Source organism: Mytilus galloprovincialis, chromosome 2 (assembly GCF_965363235.1).
Source record: "Mytilus galloprovincialis chromosome 2, xbMytGall1.hap1.1, whole genome shotgun sequence".
Classification (NCBI taxonomy): Eukaryota; Metazoa; Mollusca; class Bivalvia; order Mytilida; family Mytilidae; genus Mytilus; species Mytilus galloprovincialis.
The window spans coordinates 99,566,603-99,582,810 of record NC_134839.1 but is presented as its reverse complement, the minus strand read 5'-3'; the positions used below and the strand labels follow the sequence as shown (position 1 = coordinate 99,582,810).

At 33.1% G+C, this 16,208-nt stretch overlaps 1 long non-coding RNA gene across 1 annotated transcript; it reads right to left on the bottom strand.

Annotated features, from left to right (window-relative positions):
• Positions 1–8,207: 8,207 nt before the first annotated feature.
• LOC143065085 (uncharacterized) lies at positions 8,208–14,298 on the bottom strand. Its single transcript, XR_012975396.1, has 2 exons — positions 14,177–14,298; positions 8,208–11,445 (listed from the first exon to the last, which is right to left on the bottom strand). It is a non-coding gene; the product is annotated as an uncharacterized LOC143065085 (long non-coding RNA).
• Positions 14,299–16,208: the final 1,910 nt, after the last annotated feature.

Below are 16,208 nucleotides of genomic sequence, written 5' to 3'. Positions count from 1 at the left end.
ACGTACGAAGTCATAATTCTTTTATTAAACTTTTTCTTAGAATTGTATTTCGGATATTTATGCGATAAACAATTTTCTCAGCATTTCACTTTTATTTAATTCCAGTGTAGCCATCACATATAGCTTCTTTCTAAAACTTCACATTTTCAGTAGCTTTTCTAAAACTGCTTGTCTTTTGGTCTGCATGTGCCGTTTTTTACAACGCTCTGTCGTTTTAAGGATGTATTCTTCTAACGTTTCAGTCTCATTCAGTCTCATTAAAATCTCGTTTAGAAATTATTTTCAAAACATGGGTCACAAGTGGAAAATAGCAATGAATTTGATCATTATCAAACTTAACTTTTTTCAATAAGTAGTTTTTGAGTAATAAAATTTTCAATTTTTATTACTAATCTAGTCGGTCTTTTTAGCCAAAATTTTGAAAAAATGGGTGAGGGATACAAAAAATGATTTAACGAGAAACATGTACATCCCACGTAACTTTTTCTTTTCAAATTTCTTAGATTTGTATTTTTTCCAATCATTTATAACAAAGAAGATGAAATAATTTGCATTTTGTTTTTTAAACTGAGAAAAATCACAAATTTACAAAATTGACAACATGATAAATTTGACACGAAAAAGCATCAAAATATGATAAAACTTTTTTATATTTTCACCTACCTATATATTTTTAGTTGAATTTATTCAGATTGGTCCACTTCATCTTTATTAAGAGTATGAAAAAAAGTTTAATTGTGGAACTGTGATTTTTTTTTCACGATAATAGCTCAAAAATGGGTAAAAAATGATGAAAAATGGGAAAATCATCAAAATTGTGTACTTGCAACAGGCTGTAGCAGAAAAAGAAGTGCACCACCATATTATTTTTTTTCTTCGCCAATTATTCTTTTACAGTCATATAATCCCAAAAATCAGGTTTAGAAACAAAGTTTATTTCTGGCTCGTCAGAGGTACATACATCCTTAACGATCAACTTTCTGTTTTCGGAATGGATTTCTTTAAAAATCTTTTCGCAAACATATCAGATGTTAAAATTACTTAACCCCCTTCTTATTATATCAAAATTCGAGACATAATTGATCAAAACACATCAATCATTGACAGTTTTACTCATTGGCGATATGTATATAATACGTGTTTTCGTACGGACTATTTTCCAGCTTGTGTCAACAAAAATTAGCCGGATATACCAACCTCACATTATTTTAGAAGGAAAATACAAAAAGAATGAACACTGAAACTACTTAAGTATTCACTCATCTCTGGTTCACACGCGATGTTTTACGTTTAGTTTTTTCTCCACCGGCACGAGTTATTTAGAGGGACCTACAAATAAATTTTACTGCATTTAAATAACTCAAGTCTGGCTGTCGAACTTTGATAAAAAAAAAAAATCTGTATGCTGGATATTTTGGTTGAAAAATTATCTTGTGTTTCTGTATAATGAATACTTTCAAAAATGATATTTCAATAAGTTAACTTTTGTTATTGTGATATTTGATTTACAGGAAAATTGTGACTGTCATTATTCTGTGCAATCAATTATCAGAAATTGTCCAGAGGACTAACGTGATTTTTAATGATCGGGGTGCGGGGTAGTGCGATAACATACGTAACATATGACCTCGACGGCAATATTTTCTTTTCTGTTTGATTTTTTATATCTTTTTTTATTTTTTTTTTTGCTGATCATCAACTCAACTTCTAAAATAACGAGGAGAGACTTTTTAACTCAGTCACATGTTTATATTTTTTTAAAAAGAGCTTTCAACGAGAACTTGGAATTAAAAAAGTCGAAAAGATATATTTTCAAGTGCAAAACTATATCATCAAGTACTGCAATTGACATGTGCGGATAAGCAGCTTCCTGTGGTATTATTCCTTGTAATTCAAGCTGCTTTATGATGTTTATTTTTTTAATTCTAAGATCGATATTTCCTGGCTCTGTTATAGATTTTACATATTTATAATAACGGTATTTTACTTAGATTCCCGTTAATGGGAAATATGGGCTTTAATTTAGGGTTTTGAACAATTTGTTTACACCATATTCCTTCTTTTTTGTTGTGTTCTCATATCGGATCGATACCGATGTTTGTTTATTAACGTGATGTTATTAATTTCTATTTGTATCATCTTTCTGAAGTACAGCCTTGAACCGTGTGTTATATGAATCGGCGCACTTATTTCGAGTGCGATCAGGTGTAGAGGAATCGATGAAGAATGAAGATGATTTGTTATATTTGCGATCATGTGATCCATAATTATTGTTAGCTTGCATGCGTTAGATGAGTATTTGTATTAAAATATATTAAAATTAAAAAAATATATATATTTTTTTTATTTTTCGGAGACAATTTTATAATCTTCGTCTACGTCATTTGAGAGAATAAGAAGTATAATTCGAAAAGAATACCCCTTGATTCTCAATTTGAACAATCTTATACTACAATCTTAGACAGTACACAAACGTCACGTAATTCTTTACATCTACAGTGCTATCATATCTCACTCTAATACTAGATATCCACAATCATTTTGTATCGATTATTTGTCATCAGTAACACAATATAGTTCCAATCCAATTCTGGCAAGTAATTCGTCAAAATTACAATATAAGGGGATTTTTTCTTGTTTACATTCTTCGATTGCGTCGTCGACATCAAACTTTATGATAATAGGAAAACTTGGAATATTTCCTTATTAATTGCTAATTAGATTAAAAATAGTATGTTATTTTTTGCATACGTTAGCCAATAATAATGAGTTGTCAATTAAAGATGGGATTAGGCCGAATTCTTCTGTCCCTATATTTTTGTGTGTGAAATATAGAGACAGAAAGCAGTGCCCATTCAAAACAGGAATAAGTGTATACAGGTATGGATGTCTGTAGACTGAATAATCTTACGTTCAAAAGTTGAAGTATTTTTTTGGTTGGTGCTTTGTCACAAAAGCACCAACCAAAAAAAAAAAAAAGCTTTTGAACGACAGATTAAATGAGCACAAGAATTGTCCGCGATCTCCTGTTTTGAATTGGCACTGCTTTCTCTCTCTATACTGCACAATAAAAAAATTAAAAAAAACTTGAAAATAGCAAAATCAATAAAAAGCAAATATAAATTAGTAAATATATGCATTATAGGGATAGACGGATTCTGTCTATTATGGCATATGAACGTGCATGAAGATTATAAATGACCATTCCATTTAATATCTGAAAAAAATAGTGATCAAAAGCAATTTCTTGGGAGTACTAATTAATTCACGATATGTCTGAGAGCTACCCATATCCCTTTTTTGTTCTGAGAAGTCTTTTCTTGTCTAATTATTTAATAAAAATATGGGGTTTGAGGCATGATTTCAAATCTGAGGGGTGTAAAACCGATCATCTGACGAATTGAACATAGTCAGAAAAATCTCTAGAAGGATGTCTTTGACAAAAGTACAACATCCATCTTTTTTTCCGATAAATTGAATGGCCTAATCTCAAATCATAAAATGTCTGTGTTTGTAAGAATATATAAATAATATTCCGTCCAGTTGACGTAATTTTATTTTATGAAGATAACAGCAAGCAACGTCTTTTAAAAATGCAGTGTATTCAAAGATGCTTCTCGGATATGAATAACTCTTCAAAAAGGGAACCAATCAAAATGCTAAAACAAACTGCTGCTTGCAACCTTTTGAGATTAAATCAGGTTAATATAAAATATGATAATGATTTGAATCAAGGGTATGAAGTTTTCCCTTGAAATAGGGAGAAAGAGGAATCTACAGAGGTAGTTTGTCCGATCTGTTGAACTGATTTTTGAGATACTTTCTATGACATTGTTTTTGAGATAATGGTAAGTTGCTGTAAATTTTCAAGGAAGAAGTGTTTATATCCGCATTTATTCAAACGTGAAGCCTCGGTCACACCTTACTGGATAGCACGAACGGACTCCTAACGGATGAAATTAAAAGTTGTCCGTTGACAAAATTGTTAATCCGTTGGGAGTCCGTTGATGTACTGACCGAATAAAACGGACGCGTAACGAGTGCATAACGGACACACAACGGATATGCAACGTACGAGAAACGTAAACGTAACGGACAGAACGGATGTCGAACATACATTCAACGGACGAGTACCGCATAAAACGGACACCTAACGGAAGCGTACCGGATAAAACGGATGAACAAGATATCCGGAAAAATTAGAGGCAACAATTATAATACATGTAAATCGCTAAATATTCAAAATGTTTCTGTGTAACTGGTTTTGGTTTGTTCTTCAAAATGTCGTCAAATGGCAGTTTTCTGAATAAGAGCTGCTTGATTGTGAAGACGTGCCCTTACTCTATTTAAAATCGATTATGAATATTAAGTATTCATGAACCTTAGAAAATCTAATTGGCATTTCTGACGCGAAATTTTTCATTGGCATTTGTCCGTTTCAGATCCGTTCATCATCCTTTTTGTCCGTTATACGTCCGGTAGAAGTCCGTTTCATATTCGTTCAACATCTGTTTTATCCGTTAGACGTCCGTCAGAAGTCCGTTAATGAATTTATCTGCCAGACCTCAAACGGATGTATAACGGACACGTAACGGATACAAAACGGAAACGAAACGGACGAGTACCGTACAAAACGGACGTTCAACGGACATGAACGGATTGAAAGAAAGTTATCCGTTAGGCGTCTGTTTGGGCTATCCGGTAAGGTGTGACCGAGGCTTGAGGAAGGTGTACGTTTGACTGTGTAATTTTGTAATGAAAAAATATTGTCTAATAGTTCATTCTGGGTAAAAACGATGTTGATTCATTGAATAAGTAAAACAACTGCATACCAATATATCAAAATGTAATGCCTCTATTATGTTTTGTTGTGTACATATGTAAAACATATTTTGTAAATAAAACTCCTACTACATAGTCTCAAGCGACTGGGCAATTTAATTATTTTATAAATTTCCAAACCATTAAATTGTACGTTTTTACATTTACATATCGTTATTTTAACATAGCCTTTCAGTACTAGGATTATAAAACTTGTGATCCAAACACCAAATCCAGTATTTGTATTGGTTGACTTCTGAATCTGAGTACGGTAACTTTACTCGAAAGTTTTATAACTATAAGAGGGTCTGGATGGAGGGGGCGGGGGGGGGGGGGGGTGTCTGTTATTCTGTAAACATTTCATTTTCACCCCTTTTTTCTCTTATCTTTAAAACCCTTTTTTTCTCTAATCTTCAAAAAATTAACCCCTTTTTTCTGTAATCTTCATTTTTTAAGGCATTATTCTTTAATCATTTAACCACATCCAAACCCGCCTATAATACTTGATCTAGATTAACAGAAGTAGCTGAGATTTAATCAAAGTGCTTGATAGCACCTCTGGAAAGTTTGCAACTGTAGCTGTGTATTATTCCAAAAAGGTTATAGACGTGTATTATTTCAGATATGTATTTCATCACAGCTTTGATGCTTTAAACATGTTAAACTAAACCATTGTCATGTTTATCATAAAAAGATTTGATATTTTCTATTGCAACCTAAAACTGTAGATATAAAATAATGAAATATACAGAAAGCTCTGTTCATGTCTTTAAGTACCCATGCCATGTCAACTTCAAGGGCCTGTGAATTAGTATTTTTCTATTGGCCTAGGTACTTCATACTTGTTTTCAGTAAAAAAAAAATATTACTGATTAACACGTAATTTTCTTGTTTGAATTGTTCCGAATGTTTCATATCGGGGCCTTTTATAGCTTTCTACACGTATATGGTACAAATATTTCTCATTATTGACGACCGTATGATGGCCTTTAGCTATAAATACATTTTCCTCCTTTTATTTCTTTAGGATAGCAATGGTTCTTTGCAAAAAATACCGCATCCTTTTTAATAAATAAGACAGTTACAATAACTTAAATCAATACAACGGTAATGAAAGTGAATTTATATTAAAGGCTTTGATCAAAAATGAGGAACGTGTCCATAGGACACAAATGATGCCCCGCCAGCATTAACGTTAAAAAGTCGTTAAAAGTTAACGTCACAACTCAAGAACTGTAAATGTGGCGCTACCAAAATTTGTACTTGATCTGAGTTATGGGGTAATAAGCATTGTGTAATCATTTTAATTACACAGTATTGCGCAATAGATTTAAGATCTTGACATTCGTTTTGTGTCAGAAACTCATATTATGTCAAAAATTTGATCGCAATCCAACTTCAGAGCTGTATCAAGCTTGAATGTTGTGTCAATACTTGCCCCAACTATTCAGGGTTCGACCTCTGCGGTCGTATAAAGCTGTGCCCTGTGGAACATCTGGTTCCATTTGTAACGAGACACAACTCTAGAGCAGTAAAAATGACTCCACCAAAATTCAAACTTGATCTTGGTTTTATGGTTAAAAGTATTGTGTATAAGTTTCATAACATTTGGTTGAGCGAACTTAAGTTTGATAACTGAAACCAAAGCCATTTTTAGATATATTAAGGGGCATAACTCTAAAACAGTATAATTATCGCCACCAAAATTCAAACTTGATCAGTGTTTGTGGTAATGAGCATTGTGTATAAGTTGTATAATATTTGGTTAAGACAAACTACAAATGTAAAGTTAGAGAACAGAAACTAAAATTTCCAGCAACCTTTCTATTTGTTAAGTAGCATAAAACGCTAGAATGGTAAAAGTGACGCAACCAAAATTCAAACTTGACTAGTGTATTGTGGTTATAAGCATTGCGTATAAGTTTAATACAATTTGGTTCAGGCAAACTAAAGGAAGAGAACAGAAACAATTTTTTGGATGTACGGAGGTACGTACAAGTAACGGAAGGACGAACATACTTACAGAAGAACAAGGATAAAACTCAATACGATGGGAGCATAACAACAGCAGTATGGCCACAGGAATACAAAGTTTATATACACTAGATTCATAAAGATGCTAATATCCTGTAACACATTTTAGTTGCTGCTGTGAAATTAAGCATTGTCTCATGAGTCAATAACATTTGAGAATGTTTGTTTTAAGCAATTCATTTGATATATATATATTAGTAATCATTGCCTCTTTGTTTGGATGACAAAGCAATTGAATTCTATTTATATAGGGCATGTTATGCCTTAAAACTTTTCCAGATGCACAGGTTTGTCTGTAATCTATCTAAATTTTAAGCTGAAAATGCTGTCATTTTAGCCAGAGAGTATACATCATGAACCTTAATCATTTCTACAGCACTTGTCTTGATACTCTGAGCTATAATATTCTAAGAAGTAGATGCTGACTCGGTTGCTTTTAATACGGATGCTATATGATACGAATTTGCGATAAATTTATACACTGGTATCATGTAAATTATTGGAAGAAGAAGAATTGATGTTGGGTCAATGTTTTCTGCTGTCAGTTTGATCCACTTGAGCATGCTGAACGAGTAAAGGTCCTTATATCCACAATGGAATGTGAAACAATTAGTATTTAAATTACGGAATTAAAAGTTTTCAAATGATATTTGGCATCAAAACCTTCCGATCGATGTTTAGACATTATTATTTTTTTTTATCAATGCCGGTATATTTTACCTTTACTCGTCTTTGGCGTGAGACATTAGACATATAATTATCGAGTATTTTATATTCTATCACTTGTGTATTGTTTAAACAAACCATTATCACTTTTATTAACCATCTTAGTAAATTATAGCCAAAAATATTACATATTTTCTGTAATGGTCCTTATTTTCTGTAATGGCCGTGTTTTTTCTGTAATGGCCCAGTTTTCTGTAATGGCCCTGTTTTTCTGTAATGGCCGTGTTTTGTACTGTAATGGCCCTGTATTAATGCCCAGTTTGTCTGTATTAAGCCCAGTTAGGGTTTTTAATAAAGTTAATAAAATTGAATTGTAAAGAGTATAATATAAAAAAGAAGATGTGGTATGATTGCCAATGAGACAACTCTACACAAAAGACCAAAATGACACAGACATTAACAACTATAGGTCACCGTACGACCTTCAACAATGAGCAAAGCCAATACCGCATAGTCAGCTATAAAAGGCCCCGATAAGATAATGTAAAACAATTCAAACGAGAAAACTAACGGCCTTATTTATGTAACAAAAATGAACGAAAAACAAATATATAACACATAAACAAACGACAACCACTGAATTACAGGCTCCTGACTTGGGACAGGCACATACATAAATAATAAAATACCTATTTTATTTTATTTAGTAACCAGCAACCAACATTAAAGAAACATATTAAGGGATCACTGTTCATCCTTTTTTTTCAACACATAACTTCTTTCAACTTTATATCTTGGATATTTGGTATATTTAAAAGCTTTATCATGGTGAAGTACAAATATTTTTTTTTCAAACTAAACTGTCATTAAAAGAATAAGAGGATACATATTTATTTTCAAAATCCTCTTGCCCCAAGCCACCCCCCCCCCCCCCCCCCCGGCCCAGAATATCAAATGGTCGTCCCCTAAAAGTATAGCGGGAAAATTATTCATGAAATATTCATGAATGAAAACGTAATCTCGCGTAGATTTCTTGTGATTTTCTCTTCAGCGCATGGCAGATCCGCGAAGTAGTGTTTGTAATACTCATTTTCAAAATGAAGTTAAATTCATCTGAATCGTCGCTGAACATTCATTTCTTTTTTATTCAAGCTGTAATCTTTTCAATCAAAAGAGTAGTTACTCAAAATTTCAAAAGAATCTTCCGAGAATCAGAATTCAAACACTAGTACTACATTACCTTAGAGCAGAATACATTGCAATAGTCTGTCACCAGGAGTTTGAGGCCGACGCCAAAGGAAAGTAGCAATAGCAAGCTATAGCAAACTTTCCAAAAAACCTCAAGAGTGTCCAAAGTCAGAAATATCTTAATGGGGTATCTATAGAAATGTCTTATATTAAGTTTGAGTTATTCCTTTAAGGAATTTGATGTTGGTCTCTAATAATTCACAATTTTTCTAAAGTAGTGGCGAATATAATTTTGACATAGAGTATATATTCGTCAATAGTTTACGCTTGTATATTGGCCTCTAAAATATTTTCAAACTTAAAATTGGTTGAATGGTTCTATATCAGGTAAAACATTCTAATTATTTCTAGTTATCCCGATTTAGAGTAATTTCTTGCAATTTGATTGGCTGATATTGTCCTAATAAATTTCAGTACATTTTTTTTATTACGTCAATGAGAATTGTCTCCCTTATTTATTACGTCAATTGGAATTACCTCCCTTATACCATTGACCTGATTTTAAAAAAAATGAGTTGCTCTATAAATAGTCCTAATATTTAAAAATTTTCACAGTTTCAGATTAAATATCTATATTTGGTGATATTGTCCTAAAATTGAATTTGATTATAATCTATAATATATTTGGTGATATTGTCCTAAAATTGAGTTTGATTATAATGATATGTAAAATAACAAAATCAGGATAAATTCGTTACACAGTGTTCAATTCTCCTAATACGGAATTTATCTTCGCCTCACCCGATATGAATTTTATTGACCCGATAAATTCTCGTATTAGAACAATTAGACACTATGTAACTAATAATATTAGCAATAAACAAAAAATACCTTTCAGTGTAAACAAAGAGAATTCAGAAGTACGACAGCAAATATTTCATTTAAAAAAAAAATTATTTCTATACTTGCTACAATTGTACTGTCAAACTATGAGAAGAGTTTCTTTATTGGCTTTCAACTTTTTCACACTGTTGAACTTTATAAATGAAAACACAGCCGTCTCTATTACAAACAATAATAACATCATTTTTTCTATCATAACAAACTGCTGTTGGCTTTTTAAGTTCGTCGGTCTTCGTTAATAACTCAGTGAACTTGGATCCGTCTCCCGTTATTACTATCAAATTATTCGAGGCCTCGCCCACTACATAGACATTCCGTCTACTATCTACGGTAATACCACGTGGTTGTTTGAGCTTTTCGGAACAGAATGTCCACAAAACCTTTCCGTTTGACTCGCTGCAGCTCACTGATAATCCATTCTGGCTTGTATGGTAAAGACGATTCTCAAAACAGCAAACATAAGAGTTGTTCTTCAAATTCCCGCTTTGAATCTCGGATTCAGTTTCATCGCTCATGTTAAAAGATTTTATATTTTGCTTTGCAACACAGTAGACCAATCTTCCTTCATCTGAAGTGATTCCATAAACATTACCAGAGGTTCTAGTTATTTCTGATACTGTTTGAGCAGCTGTGTCGATAATTTTCACCTCACGATAACTTCCGGTGGAAAAACCAATTTTTGTCGAATCTATACAAGTTAGATCGAACACTGGTACGTCTATAAAATTGATATCTTTCTCGTATGTTCCATTTCCATTGATAGTGAGAATCCGTTTACTTGGAGAAAAATCGGCCAGTAAGATTTGACCGGACGGTGATAGTGCACAACCAGTGATGCTTATACCTGCTTTTCCTTTGGGTGCATTGATTTTTGAAGAAAGTACAAGACTGGTTTCGCAATTTGTAATTTGTTTAGATGGTACTTCTCTCGCTGCTTTAATTTTACCTCGTCTCCAGTCTTTCATAGATATTGCTCGGGGTCTAGTAACAATTCTCACAGTGCCTAGAGATTTAATCTTGGCTAAGAACGTAGCTATTTCACTTGCAATACTCATATCTACATTTATCCTATCAAATTTAGACGACTGCATGAAGTCTTTTATATCTGATTCTAAGAGTGATGCATCTTTATTCAATTTTCTCATCGCTAAGAAAACTTTCAAATCTATTTTATTTGCTTTCAAGATCATCATGTCATTTTTCAGCTTTTCAAGAGCCCTTGACTTTTCATTTATTTCTTCAAGTATCTTACTTATTCCATTTTTTTGTAACTCGGTGGAATAATCCAATTCGTCAAACGTCTTCTTTTCCAGTTGGTCCAAATACTCTTTTATTTTCTCTCGCATATTTTTGATATCTTTTCTAAATTTTTCATTTTGCTCTATGACCAATTTTTTATTTCCATCGCGATCTTTTTTGGCCATTTCAAGATTTCTTGTCTGGCAATTTAGATTTTGCTCAACAGCGTCAAACAAAGCTGATGACGTCGAGGAACATATGACATCTTCTAATGTCATGAAATTTGTGCATGTTTTATGTTGAGTGGTGATGCATTTCCGGCAACAAAGTGTTTCATCTTGAGGACAGATATATTCGAATCTGTCGTTGTGTTTCTCACAGTACTGTTTAATGCTCTGCATTAGAGGATGCATTTCATCGTATTCTTCGACTTTAATCACCCGATGATCTTTCGTCAAACGTGCAAGGTCATGGTGCTCTTGACAGTTGACACAAAGTCCTTCGTCACATTCCGGACACCATACTTTGGCGGGAATTTGATTATGTCGTAAATTACATATGGTACATAAGATACTGCTGGTAGACGCCATAATTCTGGAAAGGGACAAAATAACATAAACATGTTTTTCTCTTTTCAAATTATGTGTGAGTTGAGTAATCCCTTAATTATATATTAAATATGGACTCCACCATTATCACTTAAAATTACTCTAGAACTCAGCAAACGAGATATTAGCCATATTCGAAGTAATGACATGGAAAAAGGGATAAGGAAAATGAATCGGTATTTAACATCCAGTGAAAAATGTCACACGCATATCAGTGCGAGAACATATGAATATAACGCGCTAGTGCACAAAATGAAAGTTCCACAGGAAGAGATGTCACATAATCCGGATACATCAGTCAGTCTCCGAACCAACTAATATATGCTCTTATTTCTAAATGACTTGGCTTAGCTGAGAAGCAGCACATATCTATTTTCAAGTCTTTAGTTTGACTTGGCCGGAAAACGAACCCACGGCCTACTGCAGCTTGGACAAAAGAAGGAATTGGATATTGATCACGCCCCTGTGAATCCGTATAGTTGTTGTGCACGGGTTTTACGTATCAATTGAGATATATATATATAAACATCATACGACGGTTTTTTCCTCCGAGGGGCATTAGCTTGGTAAAATTTATTTTCACCGATTTGACTCAAATTCTAACATTGATTATAACTTGATGTATATCCAAATTGTAAAGCCTAAAATACAATGCAAAGACTCGATGATATGTATTGTCGTTCCGTGTGTATTTTAGTCTAGACGCAATTGAATTGGAGGTGATGTCCAAAATCTGCCAACGGTCATATATTCCGATATGAACATAGATATTACATCCCAGCTCCTTTGTTCTAACAGGGGTGATCTGAGCCGGATCACCCCTACCAGATCACACCAGTTTGAGTGTCTTTGTTATGCATGCTTTCCTTTGTTCTGTAACATTTTGGCGGGAATGCCAAATCCACTATAAAACTTATAATTAATTATACGGAAAAGACTATCTATCAAAATTCACGTAGAAAAAATCCAGTGAACATGTTGGGATTCGAACTCAAGACCTTTAGCATATCAAGCCACGACACGTTCCACTACACCAGGACGACTGGATACGAACTATTAGTAATTTAACATACTTAAAGGAAGCAAGATATTTTTATAAATGGGGCGAGTTGGCAGACCTGTATTCAGTGGGGTTTCAACCCTTTTCGTTAATAAATGAGTTGTCAGACTGATTGTTCAATTTGATTTTACACTTTTTCAAATTGGGGCGAGTCGGTAAACAAGAGTGGGGCATTTTTTTTATAAAGTGGCGATACAGTGTGGGCCGATTGGCCAGTGGGGCGAGTTGACATTATTTGATATCTACTCATCGTGTTCGGGGGTCATTAAGGGTATACATCATATAGTAATATATAAATTATAATATAATAGTTGTGTGGCGTTCTAAACTAGATTTTATGATTTGTAAATGGTTTTTCGTCTAATCTAAAACAGCTGGGATGTAAAATAGTTATCCCATTCGGACTTGGTGTGTCAGTGTTAGATCACCCTCTGGCCTCCGGCCATCGGGGTGATCTTACACTGACACACCGCGTCATCATGGGATAACTATTAATGTATATATCAATAGATAGCGAGCACGTGCAATTGGAGTTTTCTAAGTTAGTTTGATTTCATATTATAGATTAAAACGTATGTTTTTACCTGAATAAGAATGAGTTTTTGTGATTCAAATCAATCAATAAATGATTTACCATTGTTTCACTTTCAATATTAACACTGTCCCCCTTTAAATAGACGATACCACCTAGTCTAGCATATGAAACCTTTCTTCAGCTAAGGAGTTAAATTAAAGGTCTCATGAAAACGGATAGATTGAGTTCATTAGCGATGTTTTTAACATATTTGGAAGAAGAAAAAAATCTAGCGAAACTAGCTGTTAAAACTGAATTATTATTTCACTATTTCACTTTCATTATGATTGAACAAAAAATAATCATATTTCTTTTTTTTAAAGACAACTGTCAGTTGATTGCTCGGTTCTCAAGCGTGTAATCTTTCTGGTAGGGTCTAAATAAATACTGTAGAAAAAAACAATAAGTTGGATTACAATTTTTTTTATTGTTTTATAATGCGTGTAAATAGTGGTGTATTGTTTTGTGTCATTTAACACCTTATTTTGAATATGGAACTTTAATAATGTCCAACTCATGTATGCAAATTCTTATTGTTTGTACTTCCTATCGAAGGAACAACAATATATAAATAACACTAAGCTGAGATGGTGATATATCAAAATTTGTACATGGAGATAACATCGTCAAACGAGGCAATGCCAAGGTTGACAATATTTTGTTTTGCAGGTAACAATCCCCTCTTTCACACGGATTTCCATAACCAGACCTACTACATGTCAATTTTGTCTATTAAATTTCAATTTGAAAGCAATTCACTGTTACTTCATGTACATTACATTACATTTATTAGGGAGGGAACAAATTCAAAGTAAGCCAGATGTGTTTTTTTTTAAGTTGACAATGTATCAAAAGGACTGATGCCGAAACGTTAAATATTAACATTGTCTTTTAAAGTTAGTGATATAATACAATGAATTGTCTGTTACATTATTGATGTTTGAATGGCCGGCATGAGAAGGTGACATTCAAAATATTGTCTCTCGCTAAGCCAAGGTCTCCCTCATAATCTAGCATTTCAACAGGAAGTTTAATACATACAACTAGCATACATAAAATAAAAATCAACATGTTTCTACTCACTGTCAATATGATTTGTTATATCGTAAGGTGGAGAAGCAATATATGTTATTGCACAACGAACAGTCATGTACTAATATACAGTATTGTGTATACAACACTTTGTGTAAATACACATTTAAAATCACTGATCGATTGGAACGTTTCACCTGTTATATTTCTATTTCAAGACACCAACATTTAAAAATAACGTATCATTCAACCGACTTCAACAACACAATCATATCTTTCCCGAAAAAAAGGAGAATATGTGCACTTGTTTCCTGTATTTAGTTTTATTCTTAAATTATACAAGGGCTGTAACAAAGGAAGATGAAATTGAAACTTTTAGAAGAATCGATCATTTATGGTTTAACTTGCTTTATCACTATAGCTTAAGCAAAATCTACAAATCCGAGGTCTTACTGTTTATAAAATGCTAAATTCATCCCAAAACTTCGCTTTTTCAGCGATGCACAAATCACATAAGTCAGTTGAATACAACGTTTGGAACTTTTGTATTTTTATATGCTCTTCAACTTCGTTACTTATTTAATCTTCAAGCTGCTTCAATAAGAACACCACGAATGAATTGTTTCAGTGTAGACGATACTCATATCTTGAAGACTTTATATTCACTTATCAATGCAACTGCTGGTAGACGTTTTGTCCCATGGATATCACCAGCCCGGTTGTCGATCCTCATGTGTGTACATGAAGAAGCTGATCTTTGATCATTTCTGTTAATTTCTGTTCATCAAACATTAAGATCACTCGAAGAGCTAAGGATGTTCAACTCTAAGGAATGGATGGCCTAACGATGACTTCGCACACTATTTTTTGCATTTTTGATATTCAATTGTTTCTAAAAGTATAAGTTGAAGAGGATATTTAAACCACATGTTTGATTTGAACATGCATCCGTATCATTTTGAGCATCCTGGTGAGTCTTTTAATGTTGAAAGTGGTGTCTGGTGTATCAAACTATAAGCGTGTTTGTGTGATCTTAAATGCAGTATGGGAGTAAAACGAGAAATGATAGAATATTTTCAAACTTTGCCAAAATTTAGTAAATATAAGATCATATTATGTAGTACATGGTATGTTCGGATATAATTACAGTGATAGTAATGTAGATAGAAATTATCACCAGGTAAACAGAACGAATGTAAAGTAAATGATAAAATTTCAAAAATATATGAGAAGATTGCTCTTATCAAATGCTTTCAGACTATTTAAAGAAAATCACCGTACGTTTTTTCATGTTAAAACATGAAATCATAAACAAATACACAAAATAAAACCGAATTGTACCCCTAACATTAACATTTTAATGTCTGTTTGTTATGATCACACATTGTCAATATAATAGATTTCTATGCTACTGTCATAAAATAGAGAGGTTTAACTAGCCATAAGACCATATTTTAATCGACCAATTTCTATTGAGGAAATGCCTGTATCATGTCGGGAATATGAAAATTGTTTTCCATTCGTTTGATGTGTTTGAGATGGACTATTACAGATCATCTGAATTATCTATCGTAGAGGATTTTACAAATAAATGTATGATACAGTCACAGAAATAATTATATTATAAGTAAGTCTGAACCAGTGACAACTCTGAGGCAGATTTTATCCATCTAATCATCAGTGATGATGATACAAAGATAAAAACCTATTCTGTATATATAATTCGTCTTAATATCAGCACAACAATGTTAAATCTGTAACTTTGCGGAAGCAAATATTTGTTCTTCCCTGGCCGGGATTCGAGCTGATGCTAATGAGATATCGTGGCATTAAATCGCCTTGCACTAAACCCGGCGGGAGAGACCACATAGACTCGACCAGAATCAAGCTTTCGGTGGCCAAGTGCTACCTTTCCTCGTCAGTTTTTATGTAAAACAGTACATGATATAATTCAGCCGAGGTAAATTAACAATAAGACTTTCCATATTGAAAAAAATTCTTGTGTCTGATTATTTTGTCATTGTTTTCGACAACAAAATATGTTTGTATAACATGATGAAGGTTATTCCAGAAAAAAAAAAGA